The 14,297-nt window shown below is 38.0% G+C and overlaps 2 pseudogenes; one reads left to right on the top strand and one right to left on the bottom strand.

The window, feature by feature from the left end:
* Positions 1–767: 767 nt before the first annotated feature.
* On the top strand, positions 768–10,288 carry LOC125163824 (calmodulin-like; annotated as a pseudogene).
* LOC125164901 (40S ribosomal protein SA-like) lies at positions 4,652–6,272 on the bottom strand (annotated as a pseudogene).
* Positions 10,289–14,297: the final 4,009 nt, after the last annotated feature.

A 14,297-nucleotide genomic window follows, 5' to 3' on the forward strand; every position in this document is an offset into this window, starting at 1 on the left:
AAGGAAAAATGAAATAAGATAAAAACAGGGAGGCAAATAATAGGAGACTCTTAAATATAAAGAACCAACAAAATGTTTCTGGAGGAGAAGTGGGGTGGGGAGGATGGGCTAAATAGGTGATGGGCATTAAGAAGGGCACTTTTTGGGATGAGCACTGTTATCTGGAAGTGATGAATCACTGAATTCTGCTCCTGAAACCAATACTGCACTGTATGTTAACTAAATTGAACTTAAATAAAATAATAATAATAATAAAATAAATCTTTGTTAAGAGCAATGTAAAAGAAAGTTTGGTTGATGGACATTTGGGCTGTTTCCATAAGTTGGCTGTTGTAGATAATGCTGCTATAAATATCAGGGTGCATGTATTCCTTTGAATTAGTATTTTTGTATTCTTTGGGTAAATACTTAGTAAGGCAATTGCTGGATCATAGTGTTGTTCTATTTTTAATTTTTTGTGGAACTTCCATACTGTTTTCCAGAGTGGCTTCACTAGTTTGCATTCACACTAAGTGCATCTGGGTTCATCTTTTTCCCCAACTTTGCCAACACCTGTTGTTTCTTGTATTGTTGATGTTAGCCATTCTGACAGATGTGAGGTGATATCTCATTGTAGTTTCAATTTGTATTTCCCTGATGATGAGTGATGTTGAACATCTTTTCATGTCTGTTGGCCATCTGGAAGTGTTCTTTGGAAAATGCCTGTTTATGTCTCCTGCCCACTTTTTTTTTAAATGTTTATTTATTTTTGAGAGAGAGACAGAGACAGTGCAAGTGAGGGAAGGGTAGAGAAAGGGAGATACAGAATCTGAAGCGGCTCCAGACTCTGAACTTTCAGCACAGAGCCTGACGTGGGGCTCCAACCCACAAACCACAAGATCATAACCTCAGTCGAAGTTGGACACTTAACCAATGAGCCACCCAGGTGCCCCATTCTGCCCACTTTTTAATTGCATTTTTTGTTTTTTGGGGTGTTAAGTTTTATAAGTTCTTTATAGATTTTGGATACTAACCCTTTATCAGATATGTCATTTGCAAATTTTTTTTTCCATTCTGTACATTGGCTTTTAGTTTTATTGATTGTTTCCTTCCTTGTACAGAAGCTTTTAATTTTTATGAAGTCCCAATAGTTTATTTTTGCTTTTGTTTCCCTTTCCTCAGAAGATATATCTAGCATGAAGTTGCATGGATAAAGAAGTTGTGGTACGCACACACACATACACACACACAAAGGAGTATTACTCAGCCATAAGAAAGAATGAAATCTTGCCATTTTCCATGAGACGGATGGAGCTAGATAGTATTATGCTAAGTGAAATAACTCAGAGAAAGACAACTACCATATGATTTCACTCATATGTATGATTTAAGAAACAAAACAAATGATCAGGGTAGGGGGAGGAGAAAGAGAAAGGCAAAACAAGAAAACACTCTTAACCATACAGAACAAACTGATGGTTATCAGAGGAGAGGTGAGTGGGGGGATGGGCTAAGTAGGTGATAGGGATTAAGGAGGGCACTTTTGAAGAGCACTGGGTATTGTATATAGGTGTGAATCACTAAATTGTACACCTGTAAGTAATATTCACTTATGTTCACTAACTGGGATTTAAATGAAAACAAAACATGAAGGACAGTTTGGTAAGGGACAACACTAAATTCTCAAAAACTAAATTGGACCAGAGAGAACATTAATGCTTATTAATAGAATCCTTTGAATGTTTAATTTTTACATAAAGATCCAAGTCAGTTTTCCTTATTCAGCAGAACCAAATTTATCTAAATCTCACCTTAATTAATGGGACTCCCTAAAAGAAGCCAGAAAGAATGAATGGTAATTAAAAGCACAGTTTTTGCACAGTTAAAATTACTGCAAATTACATGCAAATTGGAAAACACAATCAGTAAAGGATCTTTCTCTGTGAAATTCCTGGTGCCATTGTCTGAATTTATTTTATGTTATATTCAGAGAGCATAGTCAGGACTTTGGGCAGAGAACAGCCTGTCATTTCAAGGACTTGGAGTTCACTGTTGTCATGGCCAGTAGTAGGCTTGGTTGATAAAAACTTGAAATAACAGTGATAGAAAAGAGAGAAGGAAATGAATATAAAGATGTTTTGAGGCAGAATTATAACATTTGCCGGTCAAATGAACAAAAGCAAAATCTCTAAAAGAGAAACCATGAAATGTGGGTTCTGTAGATGGAAGAAAGTCACCATAATTTAAACAATTTTAAAAAGCAGTGATTATTACCAGGGAGAGAATTGAGCCTGGTAAAAGTGATGCAAATTTTGTACTTAAAATTTTTCATACAATATCTCTTCAACTTCCATGCCAATGTAGCCAATTTTAGTAATTATGAGGCTCTTCTAGACAAGTCTTCATTTTACCAAATATAGGTCTCTCTTGCTGTTTCCAGTTTTCCTCTCAGGTGATGAAGCACCAAGTACTGAGCAGTAAGGAGTATTAGTTATTTTCCATTTGTCCTTCCAGATCAGCATCGGATCCCACCCTGCTCTGGGTGCTAGGATTCTGAAGTCTGTAGACTCTATCACATACTCTCCCTTGCCCTCTGTTCAGCCAATCAAGGCACCAGTGGGAGATTGGTGGATGGGAGGAGAATGAAGTCAGAGTATATATTTTTGCCTCCCATTTATTGGGCTGTGGTTTGGCAGTGGCTGTGTTCCTCTAGCACCACAGCTGCTACTGTTGCAGACCCTCTACCATTACTGCTCTTGATGGTGTCCTGTATAGCAACATCTTTTTCCCTCTCCAGAATGGAAATGGGAACAGCTTCTGGCTCTTGGAGTCCTAATGCTTCTCCTTCCCTGGTTGGTCCCTATAACCCTCCCCACAATTCTGTAAATAGTTCCTTCATTAAACTCGTTCAGTTATCAAGTCGATGTATACAGCCAAGGTAATGATTAAAATGATTCATATTTTTGAAGCATTATTAAACCACTAATTTTTTCTTGAGTTAAATCTAAAGGTAATGGGTTCTCACTTTTTTTTAATATGAATTTATCGTCAAATTGGCAGAAAACATGAATAGACACTTCTCTAAAGAAGACATCCAGATGGCCAACAAGCACATGAAATGATGCTCAACGTCACTCCTCATCAGGGAAATACAAATCAAAACCACACTGAGATACTACCTCACGCCAGTCAGAGTGGCTAAAATGAACAAATCAGGAGACTATAGATGCCGGAGAGGATGTGGAGAAACGGGAACCCTCTTGCACTGTTGGTGGGAATGCAAATTGGTGCAGGCCCTCTGGAAAACAGTGTGGAGATTCCTCAAAAAATTAAAAATAGATCTACCCTGTGACCCAGCAATAGCACTGCTAGGAATTTACCCAAGGGATACAGGAGTACTGATGCATAGGGGCACTTGTACCCCAATGTTTATAACAGCACTTTCAACAATAGCCAAATTATGGAAAGAGCCTAAATGTCCATCAACTGATGAATGGATAAAGAAATTGTGGTTTATATACACCATGGAATACTACGTGGCAATGAGAAAGAATGAAATATGGTTCTCGCTTTGTAAAGTCACTGTTGGTACAGACTTTGAATGGTAACTAGGAAAACTGGAACTCAATAAATGCTTAGCGAATATCTGGCGATGAGTTCCCCAAGAGAGGACATAGCTCTGTGGCACTAATGGTATTTTAGGATAGGTGGATCATCTCATTATCATATAACATCATGGTTATGAACATAATCTTTTTGCCCAGACTACCTTCTTTAGATGTGGTCTCTACCATTTGCACTAGTAAGTGACCTTGAAGATAACCTTTGTGTGCCACAGTTTCTTTATGTATAAAATGGTGGTTATAACACTACTTATTTAATAAGTCTGATGTATGAATTAAAAGAGTTAAAATACATAAAGTGCTTAGGACTGTGTCTGGTATATAATAAGGCTACATAAATAGTTTCTACTAATTTTTATGGTTCTTATATAATATGTGAGGAGGAAAGAGTTAAAGTATCAAATTTATGGTAAGCAAATAGGATATTTCAGAACTAATTGCAAACTAGGCATAAATACATCACCACAATCTTAGTTCCTCCATTAAGAGTCTTGAAACACATAAAATTTATAACATGGAATTGTTGGTCAAAAATTTAGTCTATTGTTAAGTTCTTAGAATCCAGCAGAAGACCTTATCTTTTTCTTGGGCAGTGATCACAAGCCACGAGGTAACAGTCTTTTAAAATGCCTTCCATAGACATTCAATTTCAGGTAGCATTGTGTTATTATAATTAGTAGAGTATTTATATGATAGTTTCCTTTTTTTCTGAGTATTTGGGAGACACCACACTTTGGTTTCCTGATTGTGGTTGATATTCACTAATTTTCCAGGGACTTTTGAGAAATTAAAATAGGAATATGGACAAGGATTCTGGATGCCAAATTCATCAGCTGTAATCATATTATTCTAACAGCTTTTTCTATCATTAGTGGTTGGTAGCAAAAGTTTTGAAGTCAGACTTTTTGGATTTAAATCAATTTCTTTTCCTAGCTAAATGACCTTGGACCGATTAGGTAAACTCTGTTATTTGTTTGTTTATTTATTTATTTAGAAACTATTTTCCATCAACCTTATTTCCATTTTGTTTGCCTTTGTGGAAGAGCAGCTTAAGACCACTCAGTGGTTGTTCTAGCCCATTCGGTGGCCTGAGCAGGCGGAGCTGCAGACCAGTGTTCAGTGGCAGGCTGAGCGCTCTAGCCTTCAGTGGGGAACTGCTGAATAGGCCCAGAGTGCACCTCCATGCCTTTAGACCAGTCTGCGACTTCAGGATGAGTAACAGTGAACTCAGGAGCTGGAACAGTCCATTCACCCTGAACGTCCTCCTTGGTCACAGCCTTTTCAGTAGCAGCCTGCTCGTCCTTTTCAATCTCTTCAGGATCTCTGTAGAAGTAGAGAACAGGCATGACCTCCCATGGGCATTCACAGGAAACGGTACCACATATGTGCAGAACTTCCCAAGCCAGCACCCACCACATCAGACACACTCTTGTTGCAAGGGATGGCAATGTCCATATAACACAGAGGAGAGTCTGTGTTATACAGAGCAATGGTAAGCAGGTGAACATAGGAAGTTTGCAAGAGGCTTGTGGTCAGCTCTGGGATCAGTAACCATCAGAAATCTCTTCCCTTGAAGGCTTCCTGGATCTGGTTAGTGAAGGTTCCAGGAGTGAAGTGACCAGCAATAGGAGTGGCTCCAGGAGCAGCAGCAAACTTCAGCACAGTTCACTGGCCAGCATTCCTGGATCATAGGGCACTGACATCAGTTGGGTTTTCAATGGCGATGATGGCACGAGCTACCATCAGAAGCTTCTCCCAGGTTCTCTTCAGATTTATGACATAGATGCCATCACTTTTCCTTTTGTAGATGCACTGTTCCATTTGGAAGTCAAGGTTGGTGTCACCTAAGTGGGTTCCTGCTGCAAAGAATTTGAGGGCATCCTTCATTTGTAGGAGGGGCTCCAGACATTGTAAAAGTTTCCCTTTAAATTATGACATGAACACAAAACACTACATGGACCCCTCCTTGGGTAGCACAGAAGGTGTAAATTCTGTTTTAATTCTTTTATATATAAAATGGAAATAAAGGTATCTACTTCGTAAGGCTGTTACAGGAATTAAGTGAGGTAATCATATAAAGCTCTTAGAAAAGGGCCTGGCACAAATTAAGTGCAAAAATTGTTAAATGCTATTGTTTTATTTTTAATAGACTTTGAGATAGTTCCACAGCAACTATTGATTTGAAAGAATAGAGACAACCTATCAATGTAAAATTTATTTGTTTGTTTATTATTATTTATTTATTTATTTATTTATTTTGTGGTAGTGTTTAAAGGTAATATGTGCTGTAAACAAGACTAGAGGGTTACTTTATCTTCCCTTTCAGGATGACTGAAAATGTGATTTAGATCTCCCTGATGGATCAACATTCTCCCTAATAATACCTGAGGGAATTATTTTAACTCTGGGCATTAAGACCACAGAAAGATTAATAGCAAGAAATCAGTTCTCTCAAAAAAAATGCTCCATACTTAGTTATTTGACAGCAATAAGTTTTCCATTTTTAGTTTAATTAACATATTATATGTATATATAAACACACACGCACACACACAAGTGGAACCTAGTCAGGAGTGTATCAGGTAACATTATGAATCTAGTTCCTCATCCTTTTTGGTTGAACTATCCCTATCTTGCCCTCAAGTCTATCATGCAGACATTTTTACCCATATTGGTTACAATTATTTCCTGTGTGTGTGTGTGTGTGTGTGTGTGTGTGTGTTTAATTAGACTCCATATTGAGCGAGGGTGTGGAGCCCAACATGAGGCTCCAACTCATGACTCTGATATCAAGACCTGAGCTAAGATCAAGAGTCAAACACTTAACTGACTGAGCCATCCAGGCACCTCAGTCACAGTTATTTCTTGATTTCTTTTTTTTTTTTAATTTTTTTTAACGTTTATTTATTTTTGAGACAGAGAGAGACAGAGCATGAACGGGGGAGGGTCAGAGAGAGAGGGAGACACAGAATCTGAAACAGGTTCCAGGCTCTGAGCCATCAGCACAGAGCCCGACACGGGGCTTGAACTCACGGACTGCGAGATCATGACCTGAGCGGAAGTCGGACACTTAACCGACTGAGCCACCCAGGTGCCCCAGTTATTTCTTGATTTCAATGTTAGAGCTTATAGACTTATTGTAGAGTTCTCTGAGACTGTTCAAATTTCATTCTACACTGTAGAATTTGCCAGTTGGTTTTATGGCACTGTTGGGATTCTGTTGTGTACAACTGTTATTATGCAAAACTCTGCTACTTACTAATCTAGTGCCCTCAGGCAAGTGTGTCTCCATCCCCTACCTCTAAATGAAGTTAATAACGGTACTTAGCTTATAAGGATTAAAAAATTTAACATTGTTAAAACCTTTAGAATACGACTTAGCACACAGTAAGCATTATATCAATATTTGTAAAATAAAAAAAGAAAAACAAAGATGTGTAAGACAGAATATAGACCCTAAAACATTTGATGACAGGGAAGTGACAGTGAGTCTTCCAATTTGGGGGGTGACTTGAGGTTCTTTTGGTTTGTAAGGTACCAAACCAAAGGCCTTCAGTACAGGAAGATCTACACTGGTTGATTTAAGGGGCATAAAACTGACTTTAACATATATAGAAAAGTAGATTCTGAGCTACTGGTACAGGTGAAGGAAGCATTTAGAAGCGATGTAGACAATCCCCTAAAGAAAGTGGTCCTCATGTGCTTTCAGGGCCAAAAAGTTAGCACAGTGCCCAGGGGTATAAGAAAAGAATTAGAGACCAATCGAAAAACCTGGGAAAGCGTTCCAGAAATGCAATCGGGCATTTCATGCTGGTCTATTGTAAAGATCCTGGGCAAACCATTTAAGGTCACAGCGTCTTGGTTGCTTCATTTGCAAAATATGTGCATGTTGCTACACGTTTACATTGTAAGATTGTTGTAGGGATTACATGATAGGGAATGTTCCTGTACTGTGTTCACTGTAAAATTATTAAAATATTAATGGAAGTGCCATTCAGGCACCCCTATATACCATATATTCTTTATGCATTCATCAGTTGATAGACATTTGGGCTCTTTCCATAATTTGGCTCTTGTTGATAGTGCTGCTATAAACATTGGGGTACATGTGCCCATTTGAATCAGCAGTTTTGTATCCTTTGGATAAATACCTAGTTGTGCAATTGCTGGGTTGTAGGGTAGGTCCATTTTTAATCTTTTGAGGAACTTCCATACTGCTCTCCAGAGTGGCTGCACCAGTTTGCATTCCCTCCAGCAGTACAAAAGTTTTCCCCTTTCTCCTCATCCCCACCAACATCTGTTGTTTCCTGAGTTGTTAATTTTAGCCTTTCTGAAAAGTGTGGGGTGGTATCTCTTTGTGGATTTTATTTGTATTTCCCTAATGATGAGGCTTTTTTTTTGAGTTGACAATGATAGCCACAAGGCATTTATTTACACTTGCCTACCCCAGTCTCCCTGGGACCAAATCAAAGGTGACTGGCCCAGAGAGTCTGCTGACCTCTGAATACCAGGGAGGCCCAATCAGGCCATCAGCAGCCCTCAAGGGCCCAGTACCAGGTGGAGGGAGCCATGTACCATTGGTACTCCTTTACCCCTCTTCCCTCATCCCCAAGGGGTTTCCCTAGCCTCACGGCCTCTGGAGGCTGGCTCACTCATGTGTGGCTGTAGCTCCTGATGGCCATGGGCAGGCGGTACACTTCTAGGTTGATAGGGCAGCTGTAGTGTGCCTCCGGGCAGTGCTGCCACCAGGCTGCAGCACATCACCATGCTGGGACCAAGACTGCTGTTACCACTTGCCCCAATGGTGGTGGTGGTTGGTAGTGGGGGGTGGGTGGGTGATTCTCGGATGCTTTTCAATAAATATTCATATAGAACTGTAAATGTATTTTCTCTTCCTTATGATTTTCTGAATAACCTTTTCTTTAGCTTACTTTATGGTGAGAATATAGTATGTAATACATAGAACATGCAAAATATGTGTCGACAGTTTATGTTATTGGCAAGACTTCCAAACAAGAACAGGCTATTAGTACTTACATTTGGGGAGCATGGTCACTGCCCAGTCCCCAGGTTGAGTGTGGTCGCCGCTCAGTCCTCAGGTTGTTCAAGGGTCAACTTTATTTCAGCCTAGACAGTTTGACATGACAAAGCCACCTCAGTGAATTACCTTGATTGATTCTCAAATATTGAACTGACTTTATAATCCTGGGAGCAGTCCTCCTTGATCGCAATGTTTAATTATTTAATATAATATTCAACACAAATTTAAAAAATTTAAAAATCATTTAAAATAACTTTAAAATAGTTTAAAATAATTCCTAGATTTTTTTCAAGAATTGATATTTCTTTCTTGGGTCAAAATTCACAGGTGAAGCAATTCGCTGAAATTTCCTTTGTGGAAAGATTTTTAAGTACAAAGTCAAATTCTTTAATAGATATAGACCTATTCTGATTATCTCATTTTGTTTTCTTGAGTGAGCTTTGATAGTTTGTCTTTCAAAGAATTTTTCCATTTCATATGAATTCAATTTATTGGCATAATTTTCAGAATATTCTCTTACTAATCTTGAATATTTGTAGAGTAAGGATGTCGTTTCTCTCATGTCAGATATTGGCAATTGATATCTTTGTAGTTCATTTTTTCCCCTGATTAATCTAGATTTTTCCAAGTTTATTACCTTTCCCCCATTTTTTGATTTTATTTATTTTTCTCAATTTCTTCTTCGTTTTCTGTTTCATTGATTTTCAGTTTGATTTTTATTGTTTCTCCTTTTCAGTATCTGATCTATGTTGCTTGGTAAATGCTTTTGAAAATAATATATGTTTTGTTATTACTGGGCAGAGTGTTCTGTAGTGTCAATTAGATTAGGGTGATTAAAAGTGTTACTCGAGTCAGGTGGCGGCAGTGGCAGCAGCAGCAGCGGAGGCACCCCCGTGGTCAAAGCCTCTGCGCTGGTGCAGCCACCCTCACTCCCTCTGCTCTTCCTCCCTTCGCTCCCACCATGGCTGATCAGCTGACCCAAGAGCAGATTGCTGAGTTCAAGGAAGCTTTCTCCCTATTTGACGAAGATGACGATGGTACCATCACAACAAAGGAACTTGGAACCGTCAATGAGGTCACTGGGTCAGAGCCCAACAGAAGCCAAATTGCAAGATGTGATCAACGAGGTGGATGCTGACGGTAATGGCACCATTGGCTTCCCAGAAGTTTTGACTACGATAGCTAGAAAAATGAAAGATACAGACAGTGAAGAAGAAATTCTCGAGGCATTCCGAGTCTTTGACTAGGATGGCAATGGTTACATCAGTGCGGCAGAACTACGTCACGTCATGACAAACTTAGGAGAAAAACTAACAGATGAAGAAGTAGATGAAATCAGAGAAGCAGATATCGATGGAGATGGGCAAGTCAACTATGAAGAATTCGTACAGACGATGACTGCAAAGTGAAGACCGACTTTCAACTCCTTTTTCCCCCCTCTGGAAGAATCAAATTGAATCTTTTACTTACCTCTTGCAAAAAAAAAAAAAAGTTCATTTACTCATTCTCTTTCTATATAGCAAAACTGAATGTCAAAAGTACCTTCTGTCCACACACACAAAATCTGCATGTATTGCTTGGTGGTCCTGTCCCCTAAAGATGAAGCGCTACACATCAGTTTTACGATATAAATACTTGTACTACCTTAACAATAAAGAAACACTTAGTAGACTCCTTGCAGTTCCGTTTGCTAATGATTACTACATTGTTTGGGCTGGCCAGTTTTTCATGCACGCAGCTTGACGATTGAGCATAGTCAGGCCTTTGTATTAAAAATGAAAAATGAAAAAACAAATAAAAAAAACCTGTTTCAAATAGGTTCTAGTTCAATTTGTTAGTATAAATTGTCATAGCGGGTTTACTGAAAACAAACCTTTAAAATTGGTTTACCTCAGGATGCTGTGCAGAAAAATGGGTGAAGGATAGATAGACCGTCTAGACGCAGCGCCACAGAGCAGGACAGCCCCCTGTACTTCCATGCCCCCCCCCACCCATGGTGACAGTGACACATCCTGACGGCATCCTGTGTGTGTTGGTTTAGCGTTGTCCGCATTGTACCAGAGACCGAGATGGGTGTCGGGCTGTCACCATTCACACAAATTTTTAAAAAGAAACCTTTACCAAGGGAGCATCTTTGGACTCTGTTTTTAAAACCTCCTGAACCCAACTTGGAGCCAGCAGAGGTAGGCTGTGGCTGTGGACTCTTCAGCACAACCATCAACATTGCTGTTCAAGAGATTACAAGTTAACATCCATTCCAAGTTGTAAATGCTAGTCTTTTTTTTCCAATAAAAAGACCATTAACTTAAAAAAAAAAGTTTTAGTCAAAGCTTTTTTGTTGTTACTAATACTCTGCTGACCTGTTTATCAATTACAGAAAGGTGTATGTTGAAATTGTCAACTATAGTTGTGGATTTGTATATTTCTCTTTACAGTTACATCAGTTTTTGCATCATATATTTAGAAGCTCTGATGTTATGTGCAGAAATGCTTAGAATTGTTACATCTTAAAGAATTGATCTGTTCATCATTATTATGAAATTAATCTCTTTATCCCTATAATATTCTTGCTCTGAAATCTTCTCTGATGTAAATCAGCTTTCTTTTGATTAGTATTAGCATGGTGTAACTTTTTCTGTCTCTTTTTTAAACCTGTGTCATTATATTCAAAGTAACTTTCTTTTAGGCAAATTAGTTGGGTTTTGATTTTTTTTAATTTATTTAGTTTTTATTAAAATTTATTTATTTACTGTGAGAGAGACAGAGACAGCGCAAGAGGGAAAGGGGTAGAGAGAGAGGTAGACAGGGAATCCCAAGCAGGCTCTGCATTGTCAGCGTGGAGTCAGACGCAGGGCTTGAATTTACAAAACCATGAGATCATGACCTGAGCCTAAACCAAGAATCAGACCCTTAACTGACTGAGCCACCCAGGTACTCCAGGTCTTACTTTTTAAATCCAATCTGCAATTTCATTTAATTGGGTAATTAAGAACTAGTTGATTCTTGATATATACAATAGTTGTTACGTGAACTCATACGATCACTGGATTAGTGAATAACCTAAGTATCATTCCTTTGGGAAATACAAAGTTCTCTCCTAGAGGCTCTGGCTATAACTTATTTGTTAGCCAATCAATATATAAACTTGTTTCATGTGTGTTTCTTGTTATAGATACCTTACTGAATATATACTGTTGATTCATTAACATTGAGCTCATAAGCAGCTCATGCCCAAATGAAATTTGTCTAACACACTCATTGTCATGGTAAGGCACAACCTTCTTATGCTTAGGAACACTACATACGTTTTCAGTATGGTGCTTGGGGGTCATTTTAAATACCAAAATCACCAACCACAAGCACAAAAAATGGAAAAATGTGGCACTAAGTAGACTACAAAAAGGACATTTGTTCATAGTAGGTGAGCTGAAATGAGAAGGCAGAGTGTTGCCTTGTTTGACTTCATCTGTGAACTTGCATGTCTGGCACTTACATTTTTCACTGCTTTGCACAAGTCCATAGATTACTGACTGGAAAAAGACAGCAAATACTGATTTTGGCTGTTACAAATAAATGTTAGTAAGTACACAAATTTGCAAATACAGAATCCGCAAATAATGAGGATTGACTATACATTTAATGTGGTTATTGAATATGATATTTAAATCTATCATTTTTCTTGTTTTTATCCTATTTGTCCATTTGTTTTTTTTTCCTTATTTTTTTGTCTTCTTCTGTATCATTCCACATTGTTAATATATCTTCCTGGATTATTAGATATAATTGGTTTTTTTAATCTTAAATTTTGTTTACTGGTGGCTTTGGAATTCGTAGTATATACTTTTAATGTATAAATACCAATATTCATGTGATATTATAAAACTTCATACATAGTAAATGTATATTTTCATTTCTCTCTACTGGGCTTTTATGTTATCGTTGTCATGAATTTTACTTCTATGTATATCATAAAGCCGACAGTAAATTGTTATCATTTAATCCTTTAACAAATTGAAATAGAAAAAAGGTTTTTACCGACATAATTACCATTTCTTATGTTCCTTCCTCATTCCTTTTCATAGACACAAGTTTTTATCTGGTATCATTTTACTTCTCCTTTAACATTTCTTTTTTTTTTTTTAATTTTTTTTTCAACGTTTATTTATTTTTGGGACAGAGAGAGACAGAGCATGAACGGGGGAGGGGCAGAGTGAGAGGGAGACACAGAATCGGAAACAGGCTCCAGGCTCTGAGCAATCAGCCCAGAGCCCGACGCGGGGCTCGAACTCACGGACCGCGAGATCGTGACCTGGCTGAAGTCGGACGCCCAACTGACTGTGCCACCCAGGCGCCCCCTTTAACATTTCTTTAGCATAGATCAGCTGCTGATGAATTTTTCCAGATTTGCATGTCTGAAAGTATTTTCATTTCACATTTGTTTTGAAAGATATTTTCCATGAGTTAAAATTTTATATTGATGAAGTTTTTTTTTTCTTTCTGTTCTTTAAAGATGTCACCCATAGCTTTGTAGCCTTATTGTTTCCATCAAGAGATTTGACATTGTACTTAGCAACTTCTTTCTACATATGTCTCCAGAGGCAAGGGAGATAAAAGCAAAAATAAACTATTGGAACTTCATCAAAATACAAAGCTTCTGCACAGCAAAAGAAACAACAAAACTAAAAAGTAACCAACAGAATGGGAAAAGATATTTGCAAATGACATATCTGATAAAGGCTTAGTATCCAAAATCTATAAAGAAATGATCAAACTCAACACCCCCCCAAAAAAACCCCCAAATAATCAATTTAAAAATGGGCAGAAGACATGAACAGACATTTTTCCAAAGAAGACACAGATGACCAACACATACATGAAAGATACTCAACATCACTCATCATCAGGCAAATACTAATTGAAACCACAATATCACCTCATACCTGTCAGAATGGCAAAAATCAACAACACAAGAAACAAAAGGTATTATTGAGGATGTGGATAAAGTGGAACAATTCTGCACTGTTGGTCAGAATGTAAACTGGTACAGCCACTCTGGAAAGCAGTATGGAGTTTCTTCAAAAAGTTAAAAATAGAACTACCCTATGATACAGCAATTGCACTACTAGGTAATTACTCAAAGAATGAAAAAATACTAATTCAGAGAGATACATGCACTCTGGTGTTTATAGCAGCATTATCTACAATAGCCAAATTATGGAAACAGCTCAAGTGTCTTTTGACTGATAAATGGATAAATGTATATTTTTACACACGCACGCACACACACACACACACACACAGACACACACACACAGGAATATTAGCCATAAAGAAAATGAAATCTTGCCATTTGCAATGACATGGATGGAGCTAGAGTATTATGCTAAGTGAAATAAGTCAGTCAGAGAGAGACAAACACCATATGATTTCACTCATATGTGGGATTTAACAAGACTAATGAGCAAAAAGAGAGAGATAAAGAGAGGCAAACCATGAGATAGACTAGAGTGAGAGAGAGGCAAACCATGAGAAAGACTCTTATCTATAGAGAACTGAGGAGAAGAGAGGTGGGTAGGGGGATGGGTTAAATAGATGATGGGGATTAGGGGGTGCACTTGTGATGAGTACTAAGTGATACATGGAAGTGTTAAATC

Source organism: Prionailurus viverrinus, chromosome B1 (assembly GCF_022837055.1).
Source record: "Prionailurus viverrinus isolate Anna chromosome B1, UM_Priviv_1.0, whole genome shotgun sequence".
NCBI lineage: Eukaryota > Metazoa > Chordata > Mammalia > Carnivora > Felidae > Prionailurus > Prionailurus viverrinus.